This window comes from Typopeltis vanoorti, chromosome 26, assembly GCF_054136105.1.
Source record: "Typopeltis vanoorti isolate ZY-2024b chromosome 26, IOZ_Tvanoo_1.0, whole genome shotgun sequence".
In the NCBI taxonomy this organism is placed as follows: domain Eukaryota; kingdom Metazoa; phylum Arthropoda; class Arachnida; order Uropygi; family Thelyphonidae; genus Typopeltis; species Typopeltis vanoorti.
The window spans coordinates 945296-961302 of NC_143574.1; the positions used below are offsets into that span (position 1 = coordinate 945296).

Genomic DNA, 16007 nt, shown 5'->3' on the forward strand with positions numbered 1-16007 from the left:
TTAACACTCATTGATCTTCAGCTCTGAACATTCTCAACATTAGGCATTCTTCAATATACTTTACGAAGTATCTTTCAATGTTTTGCTTATCTCTCGCTTTCTTACTCATTCAATCATACACCCTCAGCTACATGGAACGTTCCAGGTTAATGTGCCCCTAGTGGTGAGTCACCTTACCTGTCAGCCACAAATGTTCGCCTTTGGAGTTCGCGAGGGTTTGTTCGTGCACGTGTTGTAACTGCAAAAGTAGGGAAAATACGCAACCGGTAGGGGAACTGGAGGTTTTAGTCTTTTATATTGTTAAAATAATAATAATAACGGTCAGGTAGTGTTATAACACTAATTAGCGGTGGAGTAAATATATTTTATGTAGTGTTCAGTCTGGTTTTTCAGCTGTTTAACCGTTGCATTCTGAAGAAAAGTGGTTTGTTTTTGTATTTTAAATGCGTCCCGTTGGAGAATAAAGGTGAGACTTTTTTTTAGATCATTCATCTAATTGACAAGTATATTATTTAGAGATGTTTGATCACATTTCTTTTATAACTCAGGAAGTCTGTTAATTTATGATAATATTAATATAAGAACATATTACCATGTAGTTAATATAATAGCTTTGCAGGCGACACCTTTATTTATAAACAAAAGAAGAAGACAGAAAAAGATTTGAATGAAGAACAATACTCCTTGCTATAATAGGAAATTATTTGAAAATGAACTTGTTCTGAATACTTGTTTAGTAAAATAATAGTAATTATTACAATAGCTTTAATGTTTGCTCATCAGATCATGGCAAACAACATCACATTATCGTGTTGTTTGCTACACAAAACTTCAAAAATACAATTAATTCGCAAGTAATTCAAATCTGTGTAAGAAAATAACAGTGCAACACTAGTGAGATAATATGAGCCTCTATGAAATTTAATACAATTTAAGAAATTCGGGGATATCATCCTTAAGCTCTTCAATCATCATAAACCTTAGGTGGAAATTTGAGCTTTAAGGAACGAAGCTCAACTAGCAAAGTTCACATGCCACATCAGAATCCACATGGGAGGAAAAAATCTTATTTTTTGTACTTTATTGCACTAATAAGCTGTAGAACTTGAATCGGATTTGTTCAATCGGCCTGTTCAATGTATATATCATAAAAATTTCTCAGGGAAGCAGTATTCTTGGTTTCATAGTTATTTATGTAATGATTTTTTCCCCCCAAGATATTACTCACATTGGTAGTAATATTTTTGGTGATATTTTTAATCTCGTGGCAGTGGTTATGCCTAGCATCATTTAGAATGCTCAAGATGTTCTAAATGACATTTTCTTGCTAAAATGCTTTTCTGTGTATTGTGCTTGTAAGACCTGTTCATCAGCTCTTAAGAAAGATTTCTTCATGATCATATGAATGTTCTGTATGCTCTCACCTGTTTTGGAAAGTAATACTGAGTTTGTTTGTTTGTTTTTTTTGGAAAAAATCGTATTTTTTTTATGTAAGAACCATGCTTAATTCAGAATACTACATACAGTTTGGTTTGATTGCTAGTAGTTCCAAGAAGCTTGATAGTTTTCTCCCCCCCCCTCTACATTTCATGCTTATCATATCTGTAGGTAATTCTTTGAAGCAAGGTATGTTTAGAATAATTATTTGAAATTTCAAACATTTATTCAATTAATTAACAATATCATTTGAACTGCATCTTTTTTGATGGAAAAGATTTGACACCAGAAAAATTTTCCCCATTTCATTGAAGTAATGCAGAAATGATTGATGCATCTTGATTAAATAGGTTTTTATCAAATTTAATACAGATTATTGAAAAATAATGAAATGATATACCTTGTTCAGCACATTCAGGTTATTTTTTAATCATTTAGTTAAAGTAATCTTACAATGGATGTGCTCCAGTTATTTTTAATTAATTTTTTAGGCTTTGATATCATGTTACTGATGCAATCCTATGTAAGTTTGTACTCCAATGGGTTTATGCACCTTAAGTTGAAGACTAGTCTAGAGAATTTAAAAGATTAATCCTGATATATATGGAGGTGGGGGGGGAGGAGATGAAGGCAAAATCGGTTTCCTCTGAAGGATTCAACTAATCATTTCCTTAGCAATTAAAATTCCCTTGTAGATAACTGTCATTGTATCTGATAGTTCTCAAAATATGGGCAAAGCTCATAACTGGACTAAAATCAAGTTTATTAATAATAATTTTATTATTATTTCTTTGACTTGTATATTAATATCATTAAAATAATTTGAAAAAAGATTTGAATGAATGCCAGTTCACTGATACTAGTATAGTTTTATACTGCTTTGAAATTATGGCATTTGAAGTAAGTCACCATTTGCTATAGCAATAGGACCACAGTAGATCTGATGATATTGTGGCTGACTAGGAGTTGGAAGGTCATGAGCTATGCAGAAATCATTGCAGTTAAGCAGTCCTTCTTGATCAGATTTCATGTCAGTTATGGTGATGATATGATCTTAATCAAATTTCATCTCAGATATTGTGTGTACTGATTTGGTTTATGTGGACTCTGATTTCAGAGAGTAGAGTAGATAATGGAGAAGATCCAAGGTTATTAACCATGGTAATCATTACTGTGGAATTTTAGCTATAAAAATATCTTGAAGGAGTATAAGTTAATCTTAGTAAATTGGAGGAAAATGGATATGATTGATATAGAGCAAGGGTCAGCAAACTTTTTAGACCATTGACCCCCTTCATGGAATCCTTGATCCCTCATCGACCCCCATGTTAAATAAATGTTATCAATAATTTGGTGTTTATTTGACCCCCTTAGACATTTATCGACCCCTTGGATAGCCACATCGACCACTTTGCCAACCCCTGATATATAGAGGAAATTGACAAAATAAGCCTCATTTAGACAAGTAGACATGGAAGAGATTTGTTATTGGAATGTAAGAGGTGGTAGAGGGAAGAGTAAAAAGCCATTCTTGCAACTTAAATAAAACCTATCATCAACTGAAATGTGTGACAGAAAATCATGTAGCCACATAGCACAGGTCATATGAGAGGCTTTTGCAAGAGCATGGATGGCTGTTGGGGTTACAGTCATCAGGAAAATACTCCATAAGAATGGGAGATCATCCCAAACTGTCTACATGAAACTGATTATATAGAGATATCATTAGTTTATATAATCCCTATTGGCTTCAGTTTTTCAAACTGATATTAATAAAAAGTTTTATTGTTTATATATATATTTTATATATATATATATATATATGATATAAATCTCGACTCACACACAAGATCACAAAATTTGTAGCATAGTAGTACCATGTGTGGGCATAGTAGTACCATGTTTCTTTCTCCTTAACCATAAATGGTTAAGGAGAAAGAAAGATCCTTTACCTATTTTTTGAACAGATGGAGGTTTTAGTCCTTGAGGAAAATGATTTTGAGAGAGGCTGCTCCATAGAACAGACACATGAAAAGAAAAGGTTGGTGGGAAGTCAGTTTGGTAAGTTTGAAGCTGAAATTTGTAAAATATTTGACCAATAGGCTTTTCATACTTGAGACAAGTGGAGGAATTTTGGTTAGTTTGGTTGAGTAGCTCATGAAAACAGCTATAGAAGAGATGAGGAAGAAACTTTACATATTCTCATATAGAATGTGTATGAGAAAGTGAATTGTGAGATGTCTATTAAGTGAGCTGATCTTTTCTGATGTTTACTTCAAATATCAAATATGTCAGAAGTATTTTTAAAGTTGGACAGATTTTGTGGTTTTATATATAGTGTGAATGCTAGCCTGGTTTGCTGAGTGGTTAGCCAACCAACAAGGTGTGGGTTCAGATCTCACTGTGGGCATATATGTGAGTGTCTGTAGGTGGTAGATGAATTTCATTGCCTGGTGTGAGACTGCCATTGGAGGCCTAAAGTGGCTTGAAAAAGTTCTATGTTTGGTCTCTAGAGCAGGACATCTGGACCAGGTAAAAAATAAATTTAAAAATACAAAAAAAGAAAAAAAAAAACTCATAGTACTAATGTGCTATATGCTTACAACCTTTCATGGGTGGAAGTCATATAATATATATATGTGTGTGTGTGTGTGGTGCAAAAAGTTGTATGAGTCTTGAACAAGAGTGAACTAAATTTTTTTTTTATTTTTTTTAATTTTTTTTTTTTTACCATGGACATAATGTGTAAAAGGGGTGGGGGAAAGTGTTGTGAAATCTATTTCATTAAAAATAAGACAGAAACATGCTTTGGTAGCATTAAAAGTCAGTATATTGTCCTTTCCCCTCTGGAGATTGATGTTTAAAAATTGGCTACGACAGATTTTGAAGCTTGAAACATTTTACTGCTACTAGGTTTGGCAAATGAAGAGGAGAAATGGAGTATATAGTCATCATGAAAACTATGGCTAAGATTTAAGGTTAGAGGAATTCTTGGGATAATCCAGCATCAATGGAGAAATCTTGAAGAGAAGAAACAATATTAAGTTACCTTAATATGTAGTGAATGGCCAACTATTAGACTGGTGACTGAGTTGCAGGACAGCAGACCATACATACATAGCTTATGGCAAAAACATGATCTTAAAAAAGAGAATCATGATGTCATTATGTAATAACAGCATTGAAGAATTTAAAATATTTTAAGTTAAAAACTTTGAAGGAAAACATAAGACCCTTCGACACTTCTGCGCATGTCCCAAATAATTTTCTAAGGAGTTGGAAAATTAAAATAAAATAAATAAAAGTTAAAAGTAAAAGTCTTAATATGTTATAATAAGAAAAAACATATCATTATAAATTCTGATCTAAATTTGTAATCCAGGTCACTGATTCAGGAGCTGCTTGTAAAAAGTCATTCAGATAAGCACGAAAGGTGCATTCTTTTACAATTTGTTGTATCTGTCATGGAACACCACAGTCACATACTGAAAACGATTGTCTGTTCCATTTATAGAGAGTATCTCCACATAGGCCATCTGAATCCTGTTTAGTATTGTCCAGGTTTTTCAAGGTAGATCCGATCCTGTAATGATTTTATCACCTTTAAAGATGTTATGCTAAAGTTATTTTGTATTTTCCTTCCATGTTTCCTCCCACTTTGATAAAGAATTAAAATTATTTAGAACTAGTTCTTCTGCTGCTCGTAATGGTGGCGAGATATCAATCTATTGACATTAAGAGTTGGGAGATCCTGATGAATAGGTAGGTTTGGATTACCAGCAATTTTTTGAAATTCACAGACTAAAGAATTCAATCTACATAGTTCTGTAGGGATAATGCCTGCTAAAAGAGGTAACCAATATGTTGGAGTCGATTTAATAGAGCCTGTCATTAATCTTAAGGTATTATTCAATTGAGAATTGATAATCCTTGTGTGAGGACTATTTAGCCACACAGGAGCACAATATTCAGCACTTGAGAATACCAAAGCGAGGGCTGTTGTCCAAAGGATAGAGGCCCTTGAGCATCAGTAGTGCCACAGAATCTCTAGATAGAATATTATTACGTGTCCTTAGTTTATATGCCAAGTTTAAAGGATGTTGCCTGAAACTGAGAGAACAGTTAAGTGTGACTCCCAAGTACTTACGGAATTTATTATATGGAAGTGTTGTTCAATTCAATTTTTAGTTTCACATTTGCCAAGTTATTATTTAGATGAAAACAAGATATTACTGTTTTGCTCCTATTTAAACAGAGTCTCCATTTATTAAAATGTTCATCCAGTATATTTAGGTCAGCTTTTAGAATATCTTTTGTACGATTTATGCTGTATAGTTATTGCTATATCGTAGGAATAACAAAATTTCCTTGATGTATTGACGGGAAGATCAGATATATATAGATTGAATAATAACAGAGATAAAACAGATCCCTGTGGCAATCCATTGTTTAATTTCCTTTCGCTGTTAGTTTTTATTGCCTATAGCCACTATAAATCTTCTATCTCCTAGCATATTGTTAATGATATGGACTATTGTTTTACATGGGATAATTTTATATAATTTATATAGAAGGCCTTGTCCCCAGATGGTGTCGAAGGCTGCTGACAAATCGATAATTGCTTATGTTTTTAAACCTTTTTGAAAACCAGCTTCTATGTGAGTTACTAAAGAGAGAACCTGGTTACGACACCCACAATTTGGTCTGAAGCCAGCTTGTTCTATTGGGAAGATCTAGAATAAGCTCCACCATATTTAAAAATGGTGGAGCTTATTCTATTATAAATAAGTCTTTCAAAGAGTTTATAACAACAACTGAGCAGGGGCGCACCAGTAGTATTTGGCACCTGTGTGCAAAAACTTTAGTTGGTGCTCCTATACACAGTAGCACACCAGTAGTGTCCAGTGCCTGTTGCGCACATTGCACATATGGCCGGTACGCCCCTGCAACTGAGGAAAGTAATAGGTTGGTAACTTTCCAGTTTATGATTAGGCTTACTAGGCTTTAAAATGAAAGTATTTTTGCTTTTTTTAAAATAATGGGAAGTTTACCAGTTGTATGTATATCAGGATAGAACTTAGTTACCCATGATCTTGCATTTCTTCCCAGATTAATCAAAAATTCTGGATGAATGTTATCAAAACTAGGAGCCTTACCAGGCTTTAATTCCTTTAAGGCTGCTTCAACTTTGTGCTGTGTAAAAGGGCATGCAAAATTTGAAGTTATAGGTGAAGTCTTGCTAAATTCTTTTAATTTTCTCTTAATATATCTTGTATGCTTTTTATTGGTTACGGTACATGATGTATTAACAATATGTATAACTAGTTGATCTGGGTGATTCCTGGTTGTTCTTTAATCAATGGAGCACTACCACCTAGTTTCCTAAGAAGGCTCCAAGCTTTACAGCTGGAATGAGTAAAGTCTATACCTTCAACTGTATTACCCATTTTTTCCTTCGGGATATATCCAAGTTCGTCTGGTGTTTTTGGGTCGTTGTTCATCTGATATTCATTATAAAGTAATTCACATTCTTCACTTCAACCATGTATATAGTTATGCCTAATACCTCTAGGAATACTTTTCTTGGCAGCAAGCAGGACTACACCTATAAATCGATTAAAATTATTACTTATTGGAGATATCCAGCGAATACATTTGTCAAGTTCATTTGCGTATTTATTCCAGTCAGCCTTTTTGAAATTCCAATGTGGAAAAGGCATTGATCTGACAAGTGGAATAGAAATACCAATGTCAATTAATACCGGTCTATGTTGACTATGAGGAAAGTCAGTTAAGACCCTTCTCAAATTTTTGCATAGGGTGACCCCTGAATTATTTTTGCTCACAAGACAAATCAGGGCTATAGTCTCTTTTCCAGATGCAGATCTAAAAGTGCCTTTGACTTTGGCACCAAAGGTTAAATGAAGATTACAGTATTTAGATTATGGGTGGATGAAAATGTAATGAAAAACTCTACAGAAAAGTAAATCGAAAAGAGAATTCAATGCAGAAAATAATTAGAAAACTTGTCGTGTCTATAAGATGGATGATAGAAAATAAACAGCAGACCATAAGATGGTAAGTAGGTTTTTATCATTGGCAGTGCCAGTTGGTCCAATGCCTGTTGCTGTCTGATGCAGCTCTCACTATTCTCTACCATCCATCTTATAGATATGTCCAAAAAAGTTTTCTGTTTTCTAATTATTTTCTGCATTACATTCTCTTTTCGATTTACTTTTCTGTAAAGTTCTTCATTACATTTTTCATCCATCCAATTTGTAGGACTTTTCTGTATCACATCCTTTCAAATGCTATTATTCCCATTACAGAGGTTTTTGACAATTACCCAAGGCTCAGTAGAGAGTGCATTTCTGAATAAGTACATGTCATGTAAAGGCCTATTGTTTTACTTTTGCATATCTTATCCTTTATCTGTAGGTTTACAGATAAACTATAAGATATGTTCTTACTCCTTTTTTTCTGTCTGAATTGTGTCTCTGTTGCCCTCTAGGTACATGAAACTCTTAAACTCTCTTTTCCAGTCCACTGATCTTTATTTGCTTATTCAATTCCTTATCCTAAAATATCAGCATTTTATTTATTTTTTCCATGTTCATTATGAAACCTGTACCTCTTTCCTTTGTTTAACTTTAGCACTTTTTTTTCCTACTTTGTTCTGAATAATGACTCATTTACAAATGTTAAGATACTGATTCTCATACCTTGAAACATGGCTCCCTTATATTTTTCCTTCATAGCATCCATTTTTTCTTCCACAAGTATGATGAAGATGCTTGTCTCATGCTTCTTGTCTGAACTATTCTGTTTTTCCAGTATTTTCTCATAGCAATCTGTGCATAACTTGTTATTCTGTAATAGTATGAGTTCCAATCTGCTCTGTGAGATTTAAATGCAGCCTATGCCACTTCGTGATCTATGCCGTTGAATGCTTTCTAAAAGCACAAAGCAGGCCTTAATATTTATATTTTTACAGAGTAGAGCTTTCTCCATGTTTAATCTTAACATTAAGATTTGTCTTTCTGCAGGAGTACAGCATACCAAACATTAATGTAATGTCTCTTCTGAATCCTACTAGCATTTATTTGCTTCTCTGGAAGAATTTTTTCCCCCTTATTTTTTGTTAATATCACGATAAGTACCTTTATCATATGATTTGTGAGTGACTTATGTAATTTTTTCAGTTTGCTTTTTTTTTTTTTTTTTTGTGAATAGTTAATAGAATTGATCTTGTTCATTCTTTTGGTTCTCTGTCTTCATCCCATTGTAGTTCATCTGTCATCTCCTCCTCACTGAACTTGTCTTTCTCAGAACTTTGTGCCATAACAAATCAAATATTCTGGAAATTTTTATTACATAACACCTGCAAAGACTTAACAGGGAGAGAGGACACTATACAAATCCACCATCTGTGCTACATAATCCTTGTACACACACACACCATTTCCTACACACTGTGCCATGCTCAATCTACTTACAATATATCTTACTGCCCATAAATAGTATTTTTTTGTCAGTAAATTGAAGAGTATGTTCTCTGGCCAATTTGCCTGTATGTAGAATGAAAAATCTGAATTTCTGGAAAAAAATGCTACTTTCATATGAGATTGTTAACTCAACTTCTGTAGAAAAGACTCATAAAGATTCCTCTCATCAAGATAAGAATTGAAATGTGGGTCTTTTTCCAGTCAAAGGGTGCTTTGTCTTATTCTTCCAATCATGCTATGGAAGCACTTAACAATGTGAAGATCAACCATGTTTTTAACACCTATCTTTGGACATAATCTCTTATCAAACAATATATCAAAAAAAAAAATATATAAATATATATATATCTTTGATATATCAAAGAATATCTCCCATCAGATATGCTAAGATTTGAGAGGAGATATTGCTCTTCTGTTAAATAGCAGAATCCATAGTGATGATTACTGATTAACTGTTGTACTTCAGGTGGAAGAAGTTTGCTGTAGATGATCCTGTTATTTTGTAATAGAGTTCAAGTGAGGTCTATGGGAAATGGTTTGATGCATGATTCTCCCCTTCCATTTTTTGATATGTTGATTATAAGCATGCTTTTGTTGTCAGATAAAATATCTCATTCAGATGAGTGAGATATTTTGAACACTGTATAGGGTGGATCTTAATTTTGAAGCACAGTTGGGAAGGAGTACTATCTAAACCAGAATTGTTGGTTTTGATAGCTGTTAAATTCTATTGAAGCATGCAGTTAGCTTCCACCATATATCAATCTTGCACATAAAAGTTAAAACCTATATCATATCAGTGATGTTTTGTTGAACAGGAGGTTAAGGCAAGGTGACCTTAGTATTTGGGTGTTTGAACTATAGAATTGCAGGCTTTAGTGATAATTAAAGTTGTAAAGTTGTAAAGCAACAAAGATAGAAAATGAATGCTACAAGAAAATTTCCTTTTTTGAGCCACAGCAACTAGAGAATGACAGGCTGGTGTTTTCTAACATGAGGTGCTATATCTGACAAATGCTTATGTACTGCTGTCCACCTCATCTATCCAAACTATATCGGCGGCCGAGTAGTTAGCATATCTGCTCTCCAGCCAAAAGGCTACGGGTTCGAATCCTGCTGTGGACATGGATGTTTGTGATTGTCTGTAGAAACACTATTGGTATTGGTGGGCAGTAGATGGCATTTGTGCAGTTGCGGTTAGAATGAACTGTAGAGTAGGTTCCCTCCCTCGATGAGTCTTTGGACTCCCTTGAGGTGTCATATAATAATAATAATATTTTACGACATTCATTGAGAAGAAGAGACTGGTTTGAATGACTAAGTGGCGGTGCATACCATTTGTGTTAGTATTGAGGTTATGAATGTTAAAGTGGTTTGTATTATTGGTGTTTTTGCTTGGCATTTGGTATTTTGTTTTTTATGTTTTTGAAATAAAAATTGCTGATATAAAGGGAACCCAGTCTCTCCTGTCTGTGTTGAACTTCTTGGCCTTGTAGAAGACCAAAAAGCTAAACTCAACCTTCTACCAGAAAGTACTTGCTCTGGCTGATTTGGGAGACAGAAAATATGTCATTTGAAAGTTGAAACTGAATTAATTATGTTTGTTCCAAGGAACAGCCATTTCTTTTGCAACATGATGTAAGGCCACATGAAAACATGCTCAGTAACTATCAAAGCGATTTGAAGTTGTGGAACATCCTCACTATAGCCTGGGGTATCATATTTTGATATGATGAACAAGTGAGAAAATAGTTCCAAAAACAGAGTTTTGCTATGATGACTTTAAAAAACAAACTTATATGGTGGAGAAAATGTATTGAAAGGGAGGGAGGTTATGTTGAGAAAGAGTTTAAAGTCTACTTTATTTTCATACACTATCTTTTGTTTTTTATGTCACTGATGTTTCTTTGGGTAGGAAGATTTTGAGTCATTATTTTTGGAACACTTCTCATGCTTATTTAGTTGCTATATGCAATACCATTGTTTACTGCCATACCTTTTAATGCAGGAGTCTCTGGGTTTCTGCAGTTTTTGACATGTTCTTTGCTTCTTACTTGCATTGTTGAGGAGGAGGCAGGGTACAGAAATCAGGAGTGATGCTCTACAAATGGCAACAGCCTGTTCAGGTCTCTTTGCTGTGTTATGATACCACTTAGAAGTAATTTCATCCAACCAGGGAAGTTATGCATTTACAAATGCATATCTGTAATTGGCGATAGTGGTAGAAAAAACAATTCAAGTGAAGAAAATACAATATCTAACATGATGATGGAAAGGATATTGCCAAATCCTATTGGGAATACAACAGTAGGATTAGACTGCATTAAGAGAAATGACATTGTCTATAACAAGTTTAATTTTGAGCACTGGTAGGATCCTAAGGAAATAGGATATGATATTTCTATTACATAAAGAAGGGTCTAAGACAGAAATAACAAATTGCAGTTTATTCAGTATCTGAGGAGTTGTGATTAAGATATTGGAAAACCTAGTTAAGGCCAGAATTTGGGAATGAGTAGATATGAATATTGTCCTTGCTTATTAGGAGCAGCATGGTTCTGTAAAAGAAATGTGACAGTTCAGTTGGATATAGAAAATGGCTATACCATGATATTGTTGGACTTTCCAAGTCATTGGACATGGAAATCTATTACATTAAAAACAAATAGGAATGGATATGGAGTTTGTGACATGGATAAGAGGGTGACTATTAGATGGATAGCAGAGCCAAAACTAGAAGGCAAGTGATCAATAGTGAATCACAGGACTTTATATTTGAACTGCTGTTTAATTTGTACTTTTTTTTTTAGTACAGTAGGTGGACTAAGGATCTAATCTGAGAATCCTGCTTAACAAACTGAACATGGTACTTTTTCAGGTCACTTCAAGTTTTACTATTTTATTCTTTCATGTGGAATAATATTGGCAAAAATCATTGGGAGTCAGACATAGCAGAGGCTGCAAACCCATCAGTTCACATTTGAATGAAGTTGCTACTGCTGTTGTGAAGCAGACTATGAATGGCAGTGTTTGTTCTTGCAGTGCATGTGGATGTGCCTTACACAACTGCCTGGAAAATTCTATAGAAGAGTCTGCATTTCTGCCCATTCAAGATAACCCTGATACAGGAATTGTGCCCACAGGACTTTCATTTGACTGACATTCACTTTAACATTCTCTGCTCGAGTGGAGTGGGATGCTGCATGGCCATGGATGATTTTGTGGTGAGATGCTCATTTTCACCTGAATGGAGCTGTGAATACCCATAGCTGGGTATGAGCTGCACCGTACCCACATGTAATCCAACAAATTCCTTTGCATTCACCCAAAATTATTGTCTGGTGTGGCTTTACAGCTTCATTTATCTTTGGATCATTCTTCACTGAGGACATTTGCCCGTTGAGTCCTCCTGTGACCTGCTCAGTTACTGCCAAGAGGTGTCGTGATATGATAAACAATTTTGTTGTGTTACAACTACAGCAGTGCCTGTGCATGGATTCAGTCAATTTCATGCAGGATGGGTAGCCCTTCCACACATTGGTTGATCTGTACAGGCGGTTCTTCGAGAACATTTCACATTTCACCATGTGTTTCCCACCGCATGGCTGCCTTGTTCACCTGATCTGACCTCCTGTGACTCCTGACCCTGTTGATTTCCTCAAAAATAGGGTTTATTGGGATCATCCTGATAACTTGACAGCACTGAAAGTAAGCATGATGGTGCTGTCAAGGCTATCTGGTGAGAACATGTGCTGTTAGAAAGCTCCTAAAAGATCTGTGATTTTTGTTGATTTATTAAGTGTTTTCTTAGATTTAATTGTGTATTTTTAGTAATTGTAGTTTTATTAGTGTAATTATTGTACTACAGCATTTTATAACATAATTGCATAAATATTATTAGTTTTTACTACTCTTAAGAATGGCACCAAAAACTCATCACAATAAGGCAGTGTTTAAAGTTCAAGTTGTTACTACTCAGGAGAGTGTTTGTCCTGATGAACAAAAGTACTGCTGCAGTGATGATTATAATTTATCTGAGGATAAGTTGACATTAGAAATATCTCGATCAAAAGAAATTATTACAAAATCGACCAGAGAATTGGAAAAGGTGGAAAAACATTTGACTAAACTTAGGCAAGTTAAGAAAAAGGATCAGAACAAGAACAGGCAGGAAAGTACTGAACTTGGTAATCCTAATATTAATAACAACAAAGTAAGTCAGTTAAAATCTAAGAAAAAAGAGATGATATGGTATGGTGACTCAGTCTTAAAATTTGCGCTTGCCGAGGGAGTCACCACATCTAGTTTTCTGGGGGCGAAATTTAAAAATATGACAAACATAATTGGAAAAGAAAAGTAAAAGAGACTATAGTTCTGGTAGGTACTAATAATTTAAGTAATGAGAAATATATATATGAGAGAAGATATGAAAGGACTGGACTGTTGGTAGAAGCGAGAAAGAAATGAGAGTTAAAATTGTAGGATTGCTACCCAGATATGACAGTACTGAGCTATGAAGGAGGGCGATGATAGCAAATGATTTCACGCGCAGTCTGTGTAGAAGAAATGGATGTGTAACGGATATACTATTTTTAGGAATGACAGAAGAGATAGGAGAGGAGGAGTGCTACTAATGATATCTGAAAAGATTTGTATAACTATGATGACCTGCACTTGAATTCATTTGTCAACAAGAGCCTGGAGAAATTTTTTCTTGGTATGAGACCTAATGCAGAGAGTCAGGGAAACTAGATCATCAAGGGAGGAATGGGAAAAGTGTGTGAAAGTTCAGCTATGGTATGTAAATGTGATAAAAATATGAGTGTCTTCAAACATGGTTATGTATGTGGCAAAGGGTGGAAAAATATTCTTTGAGTTCAGACCTTTTAAGTTATGTCTGGGGAGGAAAAAAAGAAAATTCTAGAACAAGACCAAATACATTGCATATCTAATTAGAAGAATAGGCTGGGTGGTATAGTATGCCCACATTTGCTTGGCTTTGTACCAAGAATAGTCGATTCATGCTGAAGGGGAGAAAGAAATGAAGGGTGTACAAATTGATCGCAAACATACGAAATCACATGCTTTATATGTAAAATTTCAACTGTTATACAAGCAAAATAGTTACCGCTTTACAAACTACAATGATCATAAAAGAGAAGTTGATTTTCTGATGTGTAATAATAAACAACTCATCCCACAATAAGGTTTGATTACCCTATTATCGGAATGGATCCTTCTGTTGACATGCGCAGAAGTGTTGAATGGTCTCGTATCTGTGGGCGTACTATAATTTATTATATCTATACACAAATGCCGGGAACATTAGAAACAGAGGGGTTGAGTTTGTTGCTGTATTGAATACGATGTGGCCTAAGATTGTTGGCATTAGTGAAACCTGGCTATCAGAATCAGATATGGTAAGCGGGATCGAGTGTAATGGATATACTATTTTTAGGAATGACAGAAGAGATAGGAGAGGAGGAAGAGTGCTATTAATGATATCAGATGACTTAAGTCCAGTTAGGGTAGAAAACAGCGATAGTAACAATGTCCCATGTAGTGGTGAGTTTAAGTCAATCTGATGTGAAGCAGAGGTTAACAGATGAAATATATGGTGGGGTGTTGCTACACAGTTGCTACTCAGTTGCAGGGGATGAAGAAATGCATTGCCAATTTAGCCTTATGGGTACCAAACGAGTGATCATTATGGATGACTTTAATTTTCCAAGCATTGATTGTGTAGAAGAGCAATCTCATGATAAGAAAGAAGAGGAATTAATTGAATTGTTGCAAGACAACTTTCTTAAGCAGTATATGAAAGAAAGAACTCAAGGTCAAAGAGTGTTGGATTAGCTCATAACGTCAGAAGGGAGGGTCTCTGTTAAGAATATGGCTATTTTACCACCAATTAGTGACAATGATCATGCTGTGCTTTCTTGGAAAGTATCTAATTATATTGATGCTCTGATTAAGACAGGTTACATGCTGAACTACAAAGCTGGAAATTATGATCAACTTAGGAGAGTACTATCTTTGGTCTCATGGTATCAGTTACTGAATGGGAAAAATGTCATAAGAAATTTCTGTGATTTTACGATCCATTTCAGGCTTTCAATCATGAGAACGACCTTTTGCTATCGAAAAAAAAGCACCTAATTGAGCTTTCAAGTGACAGTGGGCTTAAAATGCAATTCCGTGATCGTGGTTTGGCTAGATTCTGGATCTCGCCTTCAGTGAGAAGTGAATTTCCTGAATTATTTGAAGAAGTCGAAAATCGTCATGCAGTTTTCTACAACTTATCTTTGCGAGAAATGAATTTCATCGCTCCTTCAAATAAAAACAAAATACAGAATTCGTCTTAGTGTGTGTGCCGGTCTTCGACTGAAGTTGACCAATATTGAGCCAGATATCCAGCAACTCTGCAAGGTCGAGAAGCTCATCCATCTCATTAAAAGTAAATAGTAACATAATTATATCATTTTATTTATTTGTTTAGTAAAAATTAAAACTTTGTTTTAATTTTTATCCACAAAATTTAATTTATCTATATATCCGGCCTGATTGGCAGACTCTTCAGCCAAAAGGCTGAGAGTTCGAATCCTGCCGTGGGCATGGATGTTTGTGATTGTCTGTGAAAATACTAGCGGTAATGGTCGGCGGTAGACAGCATTGGTGTTGATGATGATTGTGGTTGGTGAAGACGGAGAGTTGTAGAGTAGGTGCCCTTCCTCAATGTCTTTGGACTACCTGGAGATGTTATATAATAATATATCGACAAGCTTTATATGTTCATTGTGCATCACATAGTTTGAATTTGGCACTTGGAAATGCTATATCTGTGACAGATAAGAAATTGCATTGGCATAATTGAAAAGGTACACAATTTCTTCAATACCTCTAAAAGACAGGACGTTCTTGTTGTCTATAGTATTATAATATTAATATCTGTTAAGATTTATAATATCTTTATTTAGCTTGCAAAAGATATTTGCGTGCACCTTACCAGTCTAAAACAATGCAAAAATCTGACAGTGACCTCTTAATTGCCCTAAATTTTGTTGA

At 34.7% G+C, this 16007-nt stretch overlaps 1 protein-coding gene across 1 annotated transcript in view; it reads left to right on the forward strand.

The window, feature by feature from the left end:
* Positions 1-244: 244 nt before the first annotated feature.
* RalGPS (Ral GEF with PH domain and SH3 binding motif) overlaps positions 245-16007 on the forward strand; it is a 181229-nt gene continuing 165466 nt past the window's right edge. Inside the window, exon 1 of the mRNA XM_090415068.1 lies at positions 245-466. The gene's annotated coding sequence lies outside the window, so the exon portion shown is untranslated. The remainder of the gene's footprint in view (positions 467-16007) is intronic.